Source organism: Cibotium barometz, chromosome 43 (genome assembly GCF_041138505.1).
Source record: "Cibotium barometz isolate CiBa-2024 chromosome 43, ASM4113850v1, whole genome shotgun sequence".
NCBI classification, from domain to species: Eukaryota; Viridiplantae; Streptophyta; class Polypodiopsida; order Cyatheales; family Cibotiaceae; genus Cibotium; species Cibotium barometz.
Genome location: NC_141088.1, coordinates 40,953,911 through 40,970,672, shown reverse-complemented (window position 1 = coordinate 40,970,672; position 16,762 = coordinate 40,953,911).

The window sequence follows — 16,762 nt, the reverse complement described above, 5'->3', positions numbered from 1 at the left end:
TCACTCTCACAAGGAGTCTCAATATAGGAGGTAGACTTGGACCTACCATTATATAAGGTATGGTAATTGTACCTTCAATAATAGGTTGGGTGGCAAGTCCATTAAACATATAATTGTACCTTCAAGAATAGGTTGGGCAGGTCCATTAAACATATAATCAAATAAAGATGGGGTTCATTCTCAAATTCGTATTCCAAGTCCTCCACTATGGAGCAATGCTTACTTGGCGTTGCTTGATCTATTTTGTAAAGTGAACCTTGGGTTTTGCACCTTCCACCTTGAGAAAAATGTTGTAAGAGTGAGGTGTATCCACTTCCCTTTCAAAAATAAGTATTGATTTAAGGTCTGTTTAGGTCATTGGTTGGTTCATACCGGACCACTTGCTCTAGCATGGTGTTTTAAGTCAAGTGCTTACCTTAGCCTTGCTGAATCAAGTGCCTTCAAGCTGCAAATGCGACTCCTTGATGTCAATGTGCTAGCTAGTCCATTGTGTCCTCACTTCGTTGTCATATCAAAATGCTCCAGGGCTATGGGAGTAAAGAAAGAGCTCTCTTTGCCTAGATGGAGACAAGAAGAGAACGGCCTTCGATGTGGTTCCTCTCACAAAGGACAATAAAGATATTCGTGGGAGAGAACACTCAAGCCTTGCAAGATAAAGAGAAGGAGAGGAGAATGTAAGGGTCATACCAGCTTCTACCTCAAGCCACTCTTGGTAGAGTAACTCTCTCTTGTGGAGGGCTAGGCTTGCCTCCTTTGTTGTCATCACAAAGGAACTTTGGAAATGGGTGGGGATCAAAGAGAGAGAGAGAGAGAGAGAGAGAGAGAGAGAGAGAGAGAGAGAGAGCTATAGGAAGCTCAATCTCTACTTCTATGCCATGGTAAGTGAAAGCGTGAAAGAATAGACAAGAGAAGGAAAGAGGGATAAGAGAGCATACATCAACATTTGTTAGCGCATTCAGCCCCAGTTTCTACCCATGTTTGGTGTCTCTTTTGGTCCCTTTTTCATGGCCCTTGATTGTGGGCTGGCCACCCTTGTTTTATATATTTTTTTGGGTTTTTTCCTCAAGCTGGATGTATTTTCCCAGTCGGCCAGCTATATCATGTCCAGTCGGCTAGTATTAGCATGTCCAGTCAGCTAGCCCTTCTTACCTATAAATACGTGGGCTGGCCTCTCACTTTTCCATCTTGCCTAGTCTTTCTTTTGCTCCCTCACTTTTGAAACTATTTTTGTCTCTTGCTTGGGACTGTATCACTTCAGTATATTCAGAATAGTTGCTCCATCTCTCTCTCTTGCACTCTCTACTTAGCACACTCTAGTGCTTATTTGCTTCCGCTCTGTGCACTCTTTCATGGTATCATTGCTCTTGGTTCAATGATTCCCTCTGCTACCCCATATTCAGCCCTATCTACAGCCCCTTCACCTCTGCATTTTTCTCAAATTTGCAGCCCTCTAGATGCTGCGTTTTTTGGGCAGCTGTTGCTAATTGCTTTCCTTCAGTTTGTCTTTATCGCTTACAGCTTGAAGGTAATTTCTCATCAACGTTTTCTTCTACTTGGAGTTTGGAGCTAGGCGGCCTGGTTTTTCAAGACAGCATCCCCTCTTTGGTTGCGTTTTCCTCTCTAGTGGACATTTCCTTTTGCAGAGGGGGTATTGTGGTGGTTCTGGCTTTGGTGGCAACCTTGGTACCTGTGGTGGACACTCCTTCCGAGATTGTGCATATTTTTGGGATTAAGCCCAAGCTTTTGTGCTGGCTACACCGACTACACTTCATATGTTCTCTGAGGAGTCTGCAAAGTTGGATGGTTCCAACTACACTTTGTGGAAGGTGAAGGTGAAATCAACCTTGCGTGTGGCGTGGATCTCTAGGATTGGCTTATTACACCTGCCAATGCCACCCCTCCAATGCCACCCCTCCCACCATTACTTCCGGTGGTGTGACTCAGGCATAGATTGATATTTGGCAGGCGAATGATCGTCGTGTTTTCTCCTTTCTGATGTTAAACTATCAAGATTCCGTTCTCTCTCATGTGCATACAACAGATGCTGCACATGACGTCTGGAAGGCATTTGCAGATCTCTATGAGATTAAGTCTTCGGGTTAAATTTGGCGTTGGAAAAGCAACTTATGAACTTGTCAGTTTCTACCTTTCCATCATTAGATGCTTTCATCTCGAAGATGAAAGATCTTAAGGACAAGCTTGTTGTTTGTGGCAAGGATATCTCTACAGAGGATATGGCTATTCGGCTTCTCTCCAAGCTTCCAAAAAGGTTTGATGCTTATTTCCAGTCTCTTGTTTCTTCTCCTCGTCAAGTAGTTACTTGGGAGGAAGTTCTCCCCTCCATTATTCAGATTGAGTCTCGCTTTGAGGAGTGGACTGGCACCTTTGGTGGTTCTAATGGAGCTTTGGCTGTATGAGATAAAGGAAAGAATCAACAGAAGAAAGGGAAAGGGAGTTCTGACAAGAACTCCAAGGATAATGACAAAGATAGAGACAAAACTAAATATTATAAAAACAAGGACATTGAGTGTCATTATTGTGGCAAGAAGGGTCATAAATCTCCCCAATGTCACAAGAAGAAGCGGGATGAAGAAGCAAAGAACTCTTCCTCTATAGTGGTGTCTCATACCAAGAAGGATGATGGTATTCTTCTATTAGCAGGTACTCATCGTATACTTGCTCTTGTGACTTCTCAGTCGTCGCGGTCGTGGATTGTGGATAGCGGTGCTACTGCTCACATGACACCCCATTGAGATTGGTTCGAGGACTTCACTACCAAGTCAGGCGAGATCACTTTGGGTGATTCTTCTTCCATGACAGTGTATGGAAATGGCACCATCCCCATCTTTTGCTCTTCCGAGAGGACAAGAGGTACTTCTCTAACGTTCTGTACATTCTAGATTTGGAATTTAACCTTTTGTCAGTGTTGAGTGCTCTTACAGCTCAGGGTATGGAGGAGATCTTCTCTCGTTATGTACATTCCCATCCCCATCTTTTGCTCTTCCGAGAGGACAAGAGGTACTTCTCTAACATTCTGTACATTCTAGATTTGGAATTTAACCTTTTGTCAGTGTTGAGTGCTCTTATAGCTCAGGGTATGGAGGAGATCTTCTCTCGTTATCTCGTTATCTCATTCGTGTGATAAAGAGACTAGTAGCATCTTGGCTCAGGGAGTCCAAGATAGTGGTCGGTACAAGTTGACCGCTCTGCTTTCTTCTGGTTCTTCTTCTGCTCTTTGGCATGCTCGGTTTGGCCATTTGAGTTATCAGCTTCTATAGCAATCTTCGAAGGAGGATGGGTTGGTTGAGGGTTTACTGACCATCAAGGCTCCATCTGCTACTTGTTCCTCTTGTTTACAAGGGAAGCAACACCGAGCCGCCTTTTCGAAGGAGGCTACACACAGATCTTCGTCATCACTTGCTCTTGTTCATGCAGACTTATGTGGTTCTATGAGTACCGTGTCTTTGAGTAAGGCATTGTACATGCTCGTGATGGTGGATGACTTCTCCATATATACTTGGGTTTTCTTTCTGAAGACCAAGGATGAGGCTTTTCAGCACTTTTGTGATTGGAGAGTTGAGGTGGAAAAAGAGACCGGTTCCTCGGTAAAGGCTCTCAGGACACCGACAAAGGGGGTGAGTTCACATCCCAGGAGTTTCAGCAATATTGCAGGACCCATGGCATTCAGAGACAGCTTACTATAGCATATACTCCATCACAGAATGGAGTTGCAGAGAGGAAGAATAGGACCAATATGGAGATGGCCCATGCTATGCTTGAGCATTCTTCATTACCTCCACGTTTCTGGGCTAAGACCGTTTCTACTGCTATCTACATTCAGAATAGGTCTCCTACTGCTGCTCTTCAAGGATAAAACTCCATATAAGGCTTTCCATGGTGAGAAGCCCTTTTTTGTTCATTTCCAGATATTTGGTTGTTTGACGTATGTTCATGTGCCAAAGGAGCATCGCTCCAAGTTGGACTTGAAGTCTTAGTGCATGACTTTTCTCGGATACAGCACTGTGTCCAAGGCATATCGTCTTTATGATCCTCAGGCCAGCAAAGTTGTTGTGAGCCATGATGTGGTGTTCGACGAGACTCCTACATCTTCAGAGGGGGGTGATGATCTTCTTCTACCTCCGCCTCCGCCTCCTCCTCCCTCTGCTTCTGTTACACCTCCAGCTGTGGATTCTCAATCAGATGATGATGACTCTGCTCCTCCTCCAGCGAGTTCGAGTATATCTGTTCCTGGATGGTACTATTAGATAGTTTGCGATTCTGGGTTGTTACGTGAGCCTTCTGCTCCTTCGCCTAGTTCTCTCAGGCGATCTTCCAAAGTTTCAGGGAAACAAATTCATTAGGGCAACATGTTTGTTAACTATGCTCTTATGTCCTCTATCATTCATGGTCCTTCTGATCCCACTTTTGTGGACGAGGCTCTTTCATGAGCCTTGGCATTGTGCTATGCAGGAAGAGCTAGATGCTATTGAACGGAATGGCACTTAAATTTTGGTGCCTAGGCCACTACAGCGTAAGGTGATTGGTGTGCGTTGGATCTTCAAATCGAAGTTTCAAGCTGATGGCAGCTTGGAAAAGCACAAGGCGAGGTTGTTTGCTAGGGGTTATGCTCAGCGCCCTAGAGTCGACTTCGATGAGACCTTCCCTCCGATGGCCCGGATGACTACCATTTGCACCATTCTTGCTCTTACAGGACATCATAGATGGCCCGTATTCCAAATGGACGTCAAGTCGGCTTTCTTGAATGGAGAGCTTACACAGGAGGTTTATGTTCATCACGCTGGGATTTGTTGTTCTAAGCAAACAGGATCAGGTGTACCAGCTGAAGAAAGCTTTATATGGTCTGAAGCAGGCTCCGCGATCTTGGTAGTACTAGCAGACTGATGAGTTCTTTCAGAAGCTCGACCTATGCCGTTCTCATGTAGATTCATACCTTTACATCCTCCTTGTTGAGAGGGGGTTGATTGTTATCATTGTGGTCTATGTTAATGACCGCATCTTTACAGGTTCTTATTCTATGAGGATCCATTCACTCATGAACGCTTTGGAGACATATTTTGAGATGATGGATCTTGGCCTTCTACATTATTTTCTTGGCTTTAAGATTGGCAGACCTCAAAGGGTATTTTCTTCTCTTAGCAGTTACATAAGGCAGATTCTTGATAGATTTCAGATGACTCGATACAAACCAGTATCTTCTCCTATGGATACTAGTGAGAAGCTCTCTCTTCTTGATGCTTCTCCTCCAAGGATTAATCAGGGAGAGTATCGGGTTCTTGTCGGCTATTTGGTTTGGTTGACCTACTCCCGATTGGACGTGTGTTTTGCAGTCAGTTTATTGAGTTATTTCTCATCCAAATCTCCAGCACAACAAGAACCCTGTATTTCATGCTCATACGAAACACATTGAGATACAGTATCACTATGTTCGTGAATGGGTTCTTGCTGGAGATTTGCGTTTGGAGTATTGTCCTTCACTGGAGAATGCTCGGGGGAGTCACTATATGTAAAATATACCTATCACGTGCGTTCAAGGCCTATATTTTAAATCCCTTATTTGTGAATTTTTTAATCTATATAATATCCCCTTTTCTTTATGAATCTGTAAATTTTTTTGAAAAAAAATTAAATCATACCCTTATGTAAATATATTTCTGTAAGTTTCATAAATTAAAATTATGCTTCTGTTGAACGCACGTGATATTCACATTTTTTGTGAGTGACCCCCCCGAGGGAGAATGTTGCAGATTTGTTCACACCAAGCCAGTTTCTTAGGCTTCCTTGGCTCCTCATCGTCGGCTTCTCGAAGTATGTTCAACATCTGGCTGAGAGGGGGTGTTAGCACATTCATCCCCAGTTTTTTCCCATGTTTGGTGTCCCTTTTGGTCCCTTTTTCATGGCCCTTGATTGTGGCTGGCCACCCCTTTTTTATATATTTTTTTGGTTTTTCCCCCCAGTCTGGATGTATTTTCCCAATTGGCCAGCTATATCATGTCTAGTCGGCCAGTATTTGTATGTCTAGTCAGCCAGTCCTTCTTACCTATAAATAGGTGGACTAGCCTCTCACTTTTCCATCTTGCCTAGTCTTTCTTTTGCTCCCTCACTTTTGAAACTATTTTTGTCTCTTTCTTGGGACTGTATCACTTCAGTATATTCAGCATAGTTTCTCCATACCTCTCTCTCTCTTGCACTCTCTACTCAGCACACTCTAGTGCTTATTTGCTTCCGCTCTATGCACTCTTTCAACATTGTCACTCATCCACAGAATCCCTAAGCATGTATACAATATGGAAGAAGAGAGAGAGAGAGAGAGAGAGAGAGAGAGCTCTAGAAAGCTCAACCTCACCTATGCCACGTTAAGTGAGCTTGGAAAGAGTAGACAAGAGAAGGAAAGAGAGAGAAGAGAGCATACATCAACGTTGTCACTCATCCATAGAACCCCTAAGCATGTATGCAATATAAGGAAGAAGAGAAAAACATACAAGCAACTCAATCACAAACACAAGGAGACTTAATCACAAACACAAGGAGACTCAAACTCAATTGTGAGAATGGGATTATGTGTTTTCTTATTAGTCAAAATGTCTTATATACAATACTCATTTGTACAATGCCCAACCACTCTCCTCATCGAGGAATATGATGTTGTTGTGTTGGAGGAGGTTGAGTTAGAGGGTGAGGTGCGTTGGAGCTCAAGGAGGCTTGAGGGTCGTTTGGGGGGGGGATGGCGAGGTTTGGGAGGTCCATGGTGGCTGTGTCCATCAAGAAGTCCACCTTCTTCTTGGGGGTGGCTGCTTTAGCTGCTCGGGTTGGGGTGCTTGAGTTATGAAAAGTTACTCAAGATGAGAACTGGTAGCATCCTTGGCATCTAGTTCCCTCCAAAAGTCCTTGTGGTGCTCGAACCTCATTGTGGACTTCATCTACAATTTTTTTTGGTTGCATGCTATTGTCTTAGCTCTTTAAAGTTTGATAGTGGCTCGAGTGAGCTCTTCTTGGGTTTGGGCTGCTCTGGCGGCTTGGCCCCTTTGACCTCCATGTGTGAAGAGGAATGCCAGCTCACACTAGAGGAAGGCAATCCTAGAGTCAGCCTCCTCTAGGGTATAGACCTATAACCTGTCATTGAGCAATGGCCGTATTCTTATGGGTATTTAGTTGGGAAAGGAAATCATGCCAAAAGGAGGGCTTATTGTACTACACCAGTTTGCTCCTTTTACTAAGCCATGCAAGCTATCATGTCTCACTGGAGAAGTGAGGAAAAGTTAGTCGGGGAAATCTGGAAGAAGGTAGCCATATTGTGAGTGGAAAAGGGCCTGTGAAAAGATTCAAATACAAAGGAGAGATTGTCTTCCTAGATCTAGTGGTGTGCCTCTGTGATATCCTATGTCTGATGAGATGTAGAAAAGGGCCTATTTTTGAAGTGGATTGCTCTCTTGGCACTTTCGGGGATGTTTATGGGCAAGCGGGACATAACTGTTGGGATGGTCCAATCAATAGGGCAAGCTTAGCATGATCGCGTGACTAGCACTTGGCCCTATGGCATGGGCAATTTCTTGCCACCTAGGTCAGGGTATCCATGAGGTTGGTCTCTATAAATCTAACAATGTTTCACTCACACAGGTGGCCACTTGGTCTAGCTTCTACTTCTTGTGATTCGGGGAGTTGTCTCAATAGCATGACCGAGGTTGAGCCCGCGGCATAGTAGAGGACTTTGGTGAGGATCATATAGCGACCCCGAATTTGCTAGTTGGGTTGGCGCAGATACTGTGGAGCTCGTGGTCAAAGGAGATTTGCCAGCATGGTTAAGAAGAGATAAAGCAAAAACAATTATTGAGGTCGGGGTCCCAAGTGGGATGAGAGAAGCTAGGCTTCCAAGTCGAGTATGAGTTCCTTATGATCTGGTAACACTCCTGGTATGGTAAGTGTGCGCTTGTGCTCAACCTTCTTGTCGTCCGACTAGATGCGGTTGTGCTCAACCTTCTTGTCCGACTAGATGCAGTTGTGCTGACTTCTCGAAGCAACTCTATGCTAAGTGGGGAGAAGTTGGTGGAAGCTACCTGATATTCTAGTAGCTTCACGCCTTTGGTGGCCTTCCTCTTCTTAGTGTGGGAGTAAGGAGCACTAAGTCAGAAGAGGTCTCTGAGGCCTCAACAGTCACCATGATGAGAGTGGAGGATGTTGAGGGCTAAAAGGTAGAGACAAGGCTAGAAAAAACTAGCAATAGTTTGGCTAGGTGCAGAGAAAATAGTGGAAAATGAGAGGGGGACCCTCTACTTTTATAGTATTTTACTTGGGAATGTGTGTACATGGTGGATACGTACGTTTGCAGACCAATATTGGGAACGGATGTACATATATTCAGAACTTCGAACATGAGTGATGAGATGGAAACATGCATGCACACATGGAAACATGCATGCACACATGGAAACATGAGTGATGAGATGGAAACATGCACACATGGAAACATGCATGCACACATGTGAACGTGCATGCGTAGATGGAAATGTGCATGCATAGATATGAACGTGCATGTTAAGATATAAACATATGTGCACATATAGAAACGTGTGTCCACTGAAGGAAATGTGCGTGCACATCTTAAATAAATTTTTTTTGTAGTGGTGCAACAATTGTTGTCAATATACCTTCATAACCATAGCATCAAGCTTTTCAAATAAACAAGAAGGAGATAAATATAGCAACTATGCATGACAAAAAGAGTGGGTTCAATCTCCCCCCATGCATGAGTGAGCACGCTTCCTCATGCATGTATTTATGTATTAGCAAAAAGCAAGTGCTCACAAATATATCTTGATGCATTCCACTTTAGGCCATTAATATCAAAAAGTAACTTGGTCCCCAAGCTTGTCTATTTACATTAAAATTGTAGCAATTTAATTAAATGAAACTATGGGCGGGCGACCATCGTTGCACATCAAAATACGACGGTCGCACTGTCCAAAATCCATCGCACCCATGCTACTCCGTGCACTGATCTCCTCACCAAAATCTCACTTATCCGCCCACCATGATGCGACCACTGCTCCACACTCTCGCGTGTAGCCACTCACGACCATGTGGAAAATGACTGTACCATAAATATCACATAAAATATCAAATAATTCCATAATTCTCATTTCCATAACATACCACGAGGTTAAAAAGCAACTGTCCTCAGTTGTGTGAAATAAACAAAAGCAAGGATGGCCAACCTCATGCTAATGCATTGCCTTAGTTGGCAAATTGGCACTAAATCAATGTGCTGCCTCAGTCAGCGAATCGGCACTAAATCAACGTGCTGTCTCAGTCGACGAATCGGCACTAAACGAATGTGCTGCCGTCGCCGGCAATCAACAAATCGGCACTAAATGAATGTGCTACCTCAGTCAGCGAATCGGCACTAAATAAATGTGTTGCCTCAGTCGGCGAATTATGAAGATCACTATGGGAACATCACTAATTATGGTAGAGACAAGAATGGAAAGTTTCTTGCCATAGACAATTTCAAAGGGAGCTCGACCAGTAGCCGAATGGGGGGTATTGTTATAAGAAAATTGAAGTACTAAAGACAAATGTTGATCCCAATTAGAGGGTCAGTCTTAATAGTGTAGGATCTAAGAAGATCCATAATAGTGTTGTTTGGTAGCTTCAGTCTGGCCATTACTTTCTGGGTGGAAAGTGGATATAAAGTCCATTTTAGAACCTAAGTTCTTAAATAAAGCAACCCAAAAATGATTGCAAAAGCGACCATCTCAGTCAGAGAGAATGACTTTGGGAAAGCCATGGTGAGGAAAGATAGTCTTAATGAATAGCTTTGCACTTGAGGGGCAGACAAGGTCTTCTTGCAAGGTACAAAGTATTCTTGCTTGCTAAATCTATCAACTATGGCCCATATCATGTCATTTATGAGAGGAGGTAGTCGGCAAGCCAGTAATAAAATTCATTGAAATATGTTCCCATGGACCTTTGGAAATAGGTACGGGCATTAAAAAACCAAAAGGTTTACCATGATGGCGTTTAATTCTTTGGCAAACAATACATTCAAACACAAATTTTGCAATGTCATGTTTCATGTTAGGCCAAAAGAAATATTCTTTACATGCAGCTAATATGGATTGAATTCCTCTATGTCCCATATATATAGGAGCATGATTATCAGTTATGGCTAGTTCTCTAAATGGTTCAGTGATGCAAAGTCTCTTTTGAAAGAATAAAAATCCATTTGCATAAGAATAATCAGTTTTTGCAAAGAATTGTTAGCATGTATGGCATTCCATATGTAAGTGAAAAATCTGGATCATCAACATATGAGTCAATCATGGCATCAAAAGATTACACTTGAATAGCAGACACATTATTCAAATAAGCATGTTTAAGTTCATCAAATGAATTAGAATTGCAGACATAACTTTGGTTATCATCAAGAGGTCTGTGAGACGACTAAGAGCATCAGTAACTACATTAACACGGCTTGGTTGATATTAGGGTGAAAATTAAGCCCATTGTATATGGCAATCCGATATTAAAGATTGGGTCAACAAGTGCTTGATAGCCTATTGATCCATCTTTATTAGTACTTCATATCCCATGAGATAATGCTTCTATATTTTAAGGGCATGGATAACAGCCAAAAGTTCCTTGTCATAGTAGGTACTATACTTGGCTTCATTGGGTTTGAGCAATCGAAGATAATGATTGAAGGGAAGACCGAATAAGGTCATGTATCAAAACGACTAGATAAGAGGCCTACTTTTAAGTAGGTGGAGCTCTAATCCTTTAAGCCAATAAAGCAGCTATCAAAGGCTATGGGATGGTCATCTTGTATGAGGACTGTGCCTGTGCCAGATACACCAATATCTATGACAACTAAAAAGAAAGGATAGTCAAAGTCAGGTAGTTTTAGGACAAGTGCATGGGTCAATAAGTATTTCAAAGTTTTAAAGGATTTCCCCTGACTATCACCCCATCAAAAATCTAGCTTCTTGCGAAGCAAGATAGTCAATGGGAGAGCAATGAGCGTGAAATTTTTTACGAACTTGTGGAAAAAAACCTGCTAGACCTAGAAAAGATCTAACTTCATGGGCGTTTTTAGGAGTAGGCCAGTCTTGAATAGTTTGGACTTTCTTAAGGTCTACTTGAATAACATTGACAGATACTATATGGCCTAGATATTCCATCTCAATTTGAAAGAAATAAAATTTGTCAGGGCTAGCATATACTTGATTTTTCCTTCACAAATCAAAGACAATGCTTAAGTGATCCTTGTGTTCTTCTTCAGAGTGACTATAAACAAGAATATCATCAAAGAAAACAATCACAAAGTTTTGATAATCTATAAAAAATTTGTTCATCATGCGTGCAAATGTGGCAGGAGTATTAGTGAGACGGAAGGGCATGACAACAAACTCATAATGTCTTGATTGTGTACAAAAAGCAGTCTTGAAGATATCAGCAAGATCCATATGGATTTGATGATACCCAAACTTTAAGTCAATTTTACTAAATACACTTACACCTTTCAATTTATCTAATAGGTCATTAATTTTAGGGATTGGGTAGTGGTTCTTAAGAGTCACTTTATTTAGTGCTCTATAGTCTATGCACATCCTAAAAGTTATATTGTTTTTCTGCACAAGCAAGACAGATGCACCAAACGGGGAACTACTAGGGCGAATGAGACCTTTGTCAAAGCAATTCAACTACTTGACGTTGCACTTCTTGTTGGTGCAAAGGGCTATGTCTATATGGTGCTTTGTGAGGCGGTTGAATGCTTAGAAGAAGTTCTACCTTATGGTCTAAGTCACCATGAGAAGGAGGTAGATGGGGAGGATAGTCATCTGTAAAAAATCATTAAATGAAGAAAGAAATTTTTGTTGTTGTAGTGAAAGAGAAGATTCTTTTATTTCCACTTCATTAACATAAATCATGTACACTTTCTCATGTTTCCTCGATGCACAACGTGCTTGCGTGTGAGAGATGAGTGGAAACATTTCAAGAGAAGAGTGACTAGATAACGAGAGATTGATTATTGAAATTGAAAGACATCGTGTGTGTATGATAATCAATATGTGGATTATTGAAATTGAAAGACATCGTGTGTGTATGATAATCAATATGTGGATTATGTTGGTGTCTAAATGGCATACCAAGAATAACATATGTGGAGTGCATAGGTGCAACGAGAAACAAAAATTTCCCTATAAGGACCAATAGAAATTTTGAGATCTTTTATTTTATGTGTGCCATTGTACCTAGTTCCTTGAAAAGCATATTTAACTTTATAAGTAAAAGAAAAGTTTCAAGTTGGAGTTTCCTAACAAGTCTTTCAGAGATGAGGTCATGTGAACTACCATCATCGTGTAAAACACATACTTCAAAACCATTTATATAACCTTTCATTCGCAATAAAGCATGTATCGAGGGAGGCATACCTGGATCAATAGATTCTGTGTTGTTCACCTCGGATTGAAGAGCATCTTCAGTCGAATTTGGAGCGAAGTCGAGATCATCAATAGCGTTATCCTCTTTATATAGTGGAGTTTTTCCAATGAAGGATTGTCCTTTGGAAGCTTAGCAGGGCATTGAGATTCTGGTTTATGGCACTTATTTCAAAAGATGGGATATTTGCGCTGCAAATTAGCACGTGGTACATGCACGCTATTGTGGCTAAGCTGGGGCTTTGAATTTACATCATTCTTCGGCTTAGAATTAGTCACATTTTTATTTGGAAAAGTGGGTGCACGAGTGTTATTGAAAGTGCTAGTGTGTAGAGTAACAAATGGTTTACGAAAGTTACAATTGTTTGTTACCCAAGACGATTGTCAATTTTCAGTTGCCGCTTGTGATTGGCGAGCTTGAGTAGCCTTTTGAGAAGGGCAAACCATCTAAGCAATAGATTGAAACTCTTTCTCCACGTCGTGAGCGAAAGAAATTGCTTCATAGAGTGAAGAGGGCTTCAAAGTACTGATTTTTGCTTGTATACCATGTTAAAGACCATCTTCGTATTTGCGTTGACGTGAATCTTCAGGCACATCTTCGAGCATACGATGGAGTAAAAGGCATTGCCAAAAATGCTCAGTATATTGACTCGCGTTTTCACTTTCAATCCATGAGAAATTTGACCATATGCGATGCGCATGAAGATGAAATTGAGGTGGTAAGAATGATTCTTTAACCTTCTCTTGGAACGAGGCCCAAGTGGTAGGGCAATTAATGCTATGGTGGAGCACGTTCCAAAACTTTATCATTCATGTGGTTGTTGGTGGCGCACTTAATTTTATCACGCTCGGAAAAATTTTCTTTGTCAAAGTAGTCATCAAATTGATTCAACCATGATAAAACAATTTTTCCATCTTTGCGACCATTAAAGCAAGAAAAAGTAAAGGAACGACGACTTATCTTTTGTTCGTTGCGGGTTTGTTGAGCGTCAAACGTGGCTCGCAAAATTTTGGCAATTCGGTCATCCTCAGCATTTGAGTCTCGTAGTCGCTTATCGCGGTCTTGTAATTGGCGTTCAGTATCTTGAAGTTGTTGTTGCAACAAATAAATTTGTTGTTCCCAGAATAGCATTAGGCAAAGGGGTATCCATGTCAGTTATGTTGCAACGAATTATCGCTTGTTAATGACGGCATGATGAAGTAAAGAAAATTGAAAGGTGAGAGTGGAAGTTCCCCAAGTAAAAATGAATTAACTTGTGAATTATCCTCTTCAAATTTGAGAACTTGATTGGTATTGCCTATATCACGATTAGGAGGATAAAGGGGTGTCCCGCGCCACTGAATAGAGAAAAAGCTCCCTTCAGAATCTGCAATTGTTGTTGCTTGTCTCTTCCGATACGAGAGAGAAAGATGCTTCGCTGGACTTTTTTTTAAAGAAAAAGAATATATTTATTTATTTATTGAAATAAAAATCTTGGTCGTCGGTTATATTATTTTTGCAGACAACGGCGCAACGCCGGCTGCTGTCTATCATTCACGAGAGCACGGTTGTGACGAACATTGGCTGGAAATGTCTAGTAGGACCGCCCTGTTCAAAGATGCCGGATGCTCTGACCGAGTGGAGTCCCGAGGGGAGGATGGTTTGACTTCACGATGTGCCAACCCCTTCAACTTGCTGCCCAACCCGTGCTGGTGATTGCTTGCTGTATCTCTCCTTGAGGGCTGCGCGCGCCGTCTCCCATGCCCTCCCGTCCTATGTTGCCTTGGCCTTGCGGCACGTGTGTTGCCTTGGCCTTGCTGCAATCCACGGCTCTGTTGCTACGCAAAGCTTTCAAGGCCCTCCTTTAATGACAGGAACTTGTCTCTCACGTGGGCTCTGTACTGGCAGCAGCTGTTCTCTGACGGGCGCCATTGTGTTGCGCTAGCAGATGTTGCGTATTGCTAGTTATGGTGTAGATGTTTGGATGGGTCGTTTGTTGTTACTAGTGGGACGCCTATTATATCATGTCCCCAGGTATGTTTGGATATGTTCCTAGGGCTTGAGTGCAAGGTGGAAGGAATATCATGTCCCCAGGTATGTTTGGATATGTTCCTAGGGCTTGATGAATTGGTCAATTATTTCTTTACCCTTGGTGAGGTTTGCATCAAGGGTTTCCTTGTTGCTGGGAATCTTGGATTGTCGTTGCCTCTCTCCTTGGTGCTTGTTGTTGCCTCTGAAGAGGTTGGGGGAATCGATGGTGTGGCCTTAGGGAGCCAAATGATTTTGTTACCTTCATAATATCCTTGACGGGGAATTGTGGACTACGTTGCTTTAGGTAGCCATAGTTTTCTATGCCTAGCATAGTAGCCCTGGGCCTCCAACAACTCCCTTTTGACAAACCATGTTTTTTTTGGGGTTGAGGTTCAGTGTTTAGGTACGTGTGGTTCAGTCTCGCTCGCATGGCTTTGACTAGCGAATGTTGGACCTTCGGCTTGGGCACCTAGATTTTCCATTGCCCTTCATAGTAACCTTGTGCTTGGAGCAATACTTTTGGCACCCAACACTTGTCACCCTTCTCATGGAAACATTGGTGTTGCTAGGGACATTTTTTCCATTGCCCTTTATAGTAACCTTGTGCTTGGAGAAATACTTTTGGTACTTACCAATTGTCGCCCTTCTCATGGAAACATTGGTATTGCTAGGGATAGATGGGTGATCCGAATTCTACAAGGTTAGATATGTTAGCAGTACTGATGTTAGTTGGGTTAGTTTTTGAAGATGCCACTTGTATTGGGGGGTACTTGGAGACGCTGAAGGTTGATCTTGCTTAGGGGTGAGGTTTTTAATGGAGCTTGGTCAATCACCCCCATGGTTAAGTATAGAGAACTGGCCTCTTTTTAAGCAACTTGACTAGGGTGTGGGGTACCTTTGGATGTTTAATGGGTGCGAGCATTTCTTTAATGGGAGAATAGTTCTCTCTGGTGTTGAAGTTTGACAAGGAATGGGTTCCTCATCTGTCATTATAGTTACCTGTCTGGGCAATTAGTTAAAAAGCACAATAGTTCAGTACTAGTCTATTTGGCATCAATTATACCCCATCCATCCTCGTATGAGGAGTACTTCTTTATGCATGGTTCCTAGAGGCATGATACCATAAAACTTCCCTTATAAGGAGTTATTTCCAATGTAAACATATCAAGTAAAGGACAAACTCTACGTGGTTCTGGAATGGGTGGAAAGATAGCCCACTATTTGGCTAATGGCTTTCCCCAGGAGAGACCCCTCAATCACAACAGAGCATGACAATTTATCAAAAAGGTATCCCCTTAACAACTGATTATTGTGTGGCAAATATACAAGTTGGGCCAAGACGGGAAGCCACGATCTCCAAGAATTTGAATATGTCGACATTATTGAGCAAGCCCACTCTGTGGTAAATAACTGGAGGACATTTCTCAAGAGACATCATCACTATCTACTCGCAAGCTTGTGGTGGCCCACCACTTTGTCCAATGGTGGGTGGTCCTAGGTGTGACGAGAAGCTAAGGCTCGCCAATAAAAGTTGTGCAACTACCACATTTTGGTTAACATGGCCAAGTTGTTGATCATGAAGCAGAGGATTGGGAGGTGAAGCTTGCTAGACTCTGGCTGGTCATGTCCACAAGGACTGGCCTTGAACACAAGCTCGCACTTATTGACACAGGTGCTCTTAGTAGCTATAATCTCATGTCCCGCGTAACTTGATAAGGTGTAGAAACATTCAAAACCTTATGTATAGGATCGTTCTCACTGGTTCTCCATTGGGGAAGCATGATAAGTGATCAACATACACATGCTATGAGCCTTTCTGCACGGTCATCACCATGAAATCAAACTCTAGAAGGATTAAGACTCAAGAGCAATCGAGTTATAGGCTTATTGACCAGGTAGGAAAGTGCATGTTGGTAATCTACGAAGAATAATAATTTATTCCCATAATAGATAATGGGAGCACTTCTTTACAGCATAGACCATTGAGATTCCTCCTCTTTCAATGGTGGTGTAGTTTTGTTTAGCATCATTCAAACTAATAGGGAAATCCATGTTATGCTCTCCTAGTAGTTCTATTAAAATACAACCAATAATTTGTGAAAGCCAAGGCATCTATGTACACATAGAAAATAATATCCCAGTTGGGAGATCTTAGAATTTGTGTGCTTTGCGAGAGGGATTTCTCGAGAGTGTCATAAGCCTTTTGACACTCATCCCCATCCACTCAAAGATGACAAAAAGCCTATACAAGGGTCTCGCTATATCGGCATATAGGATTATAAATCGTCTATAGTAT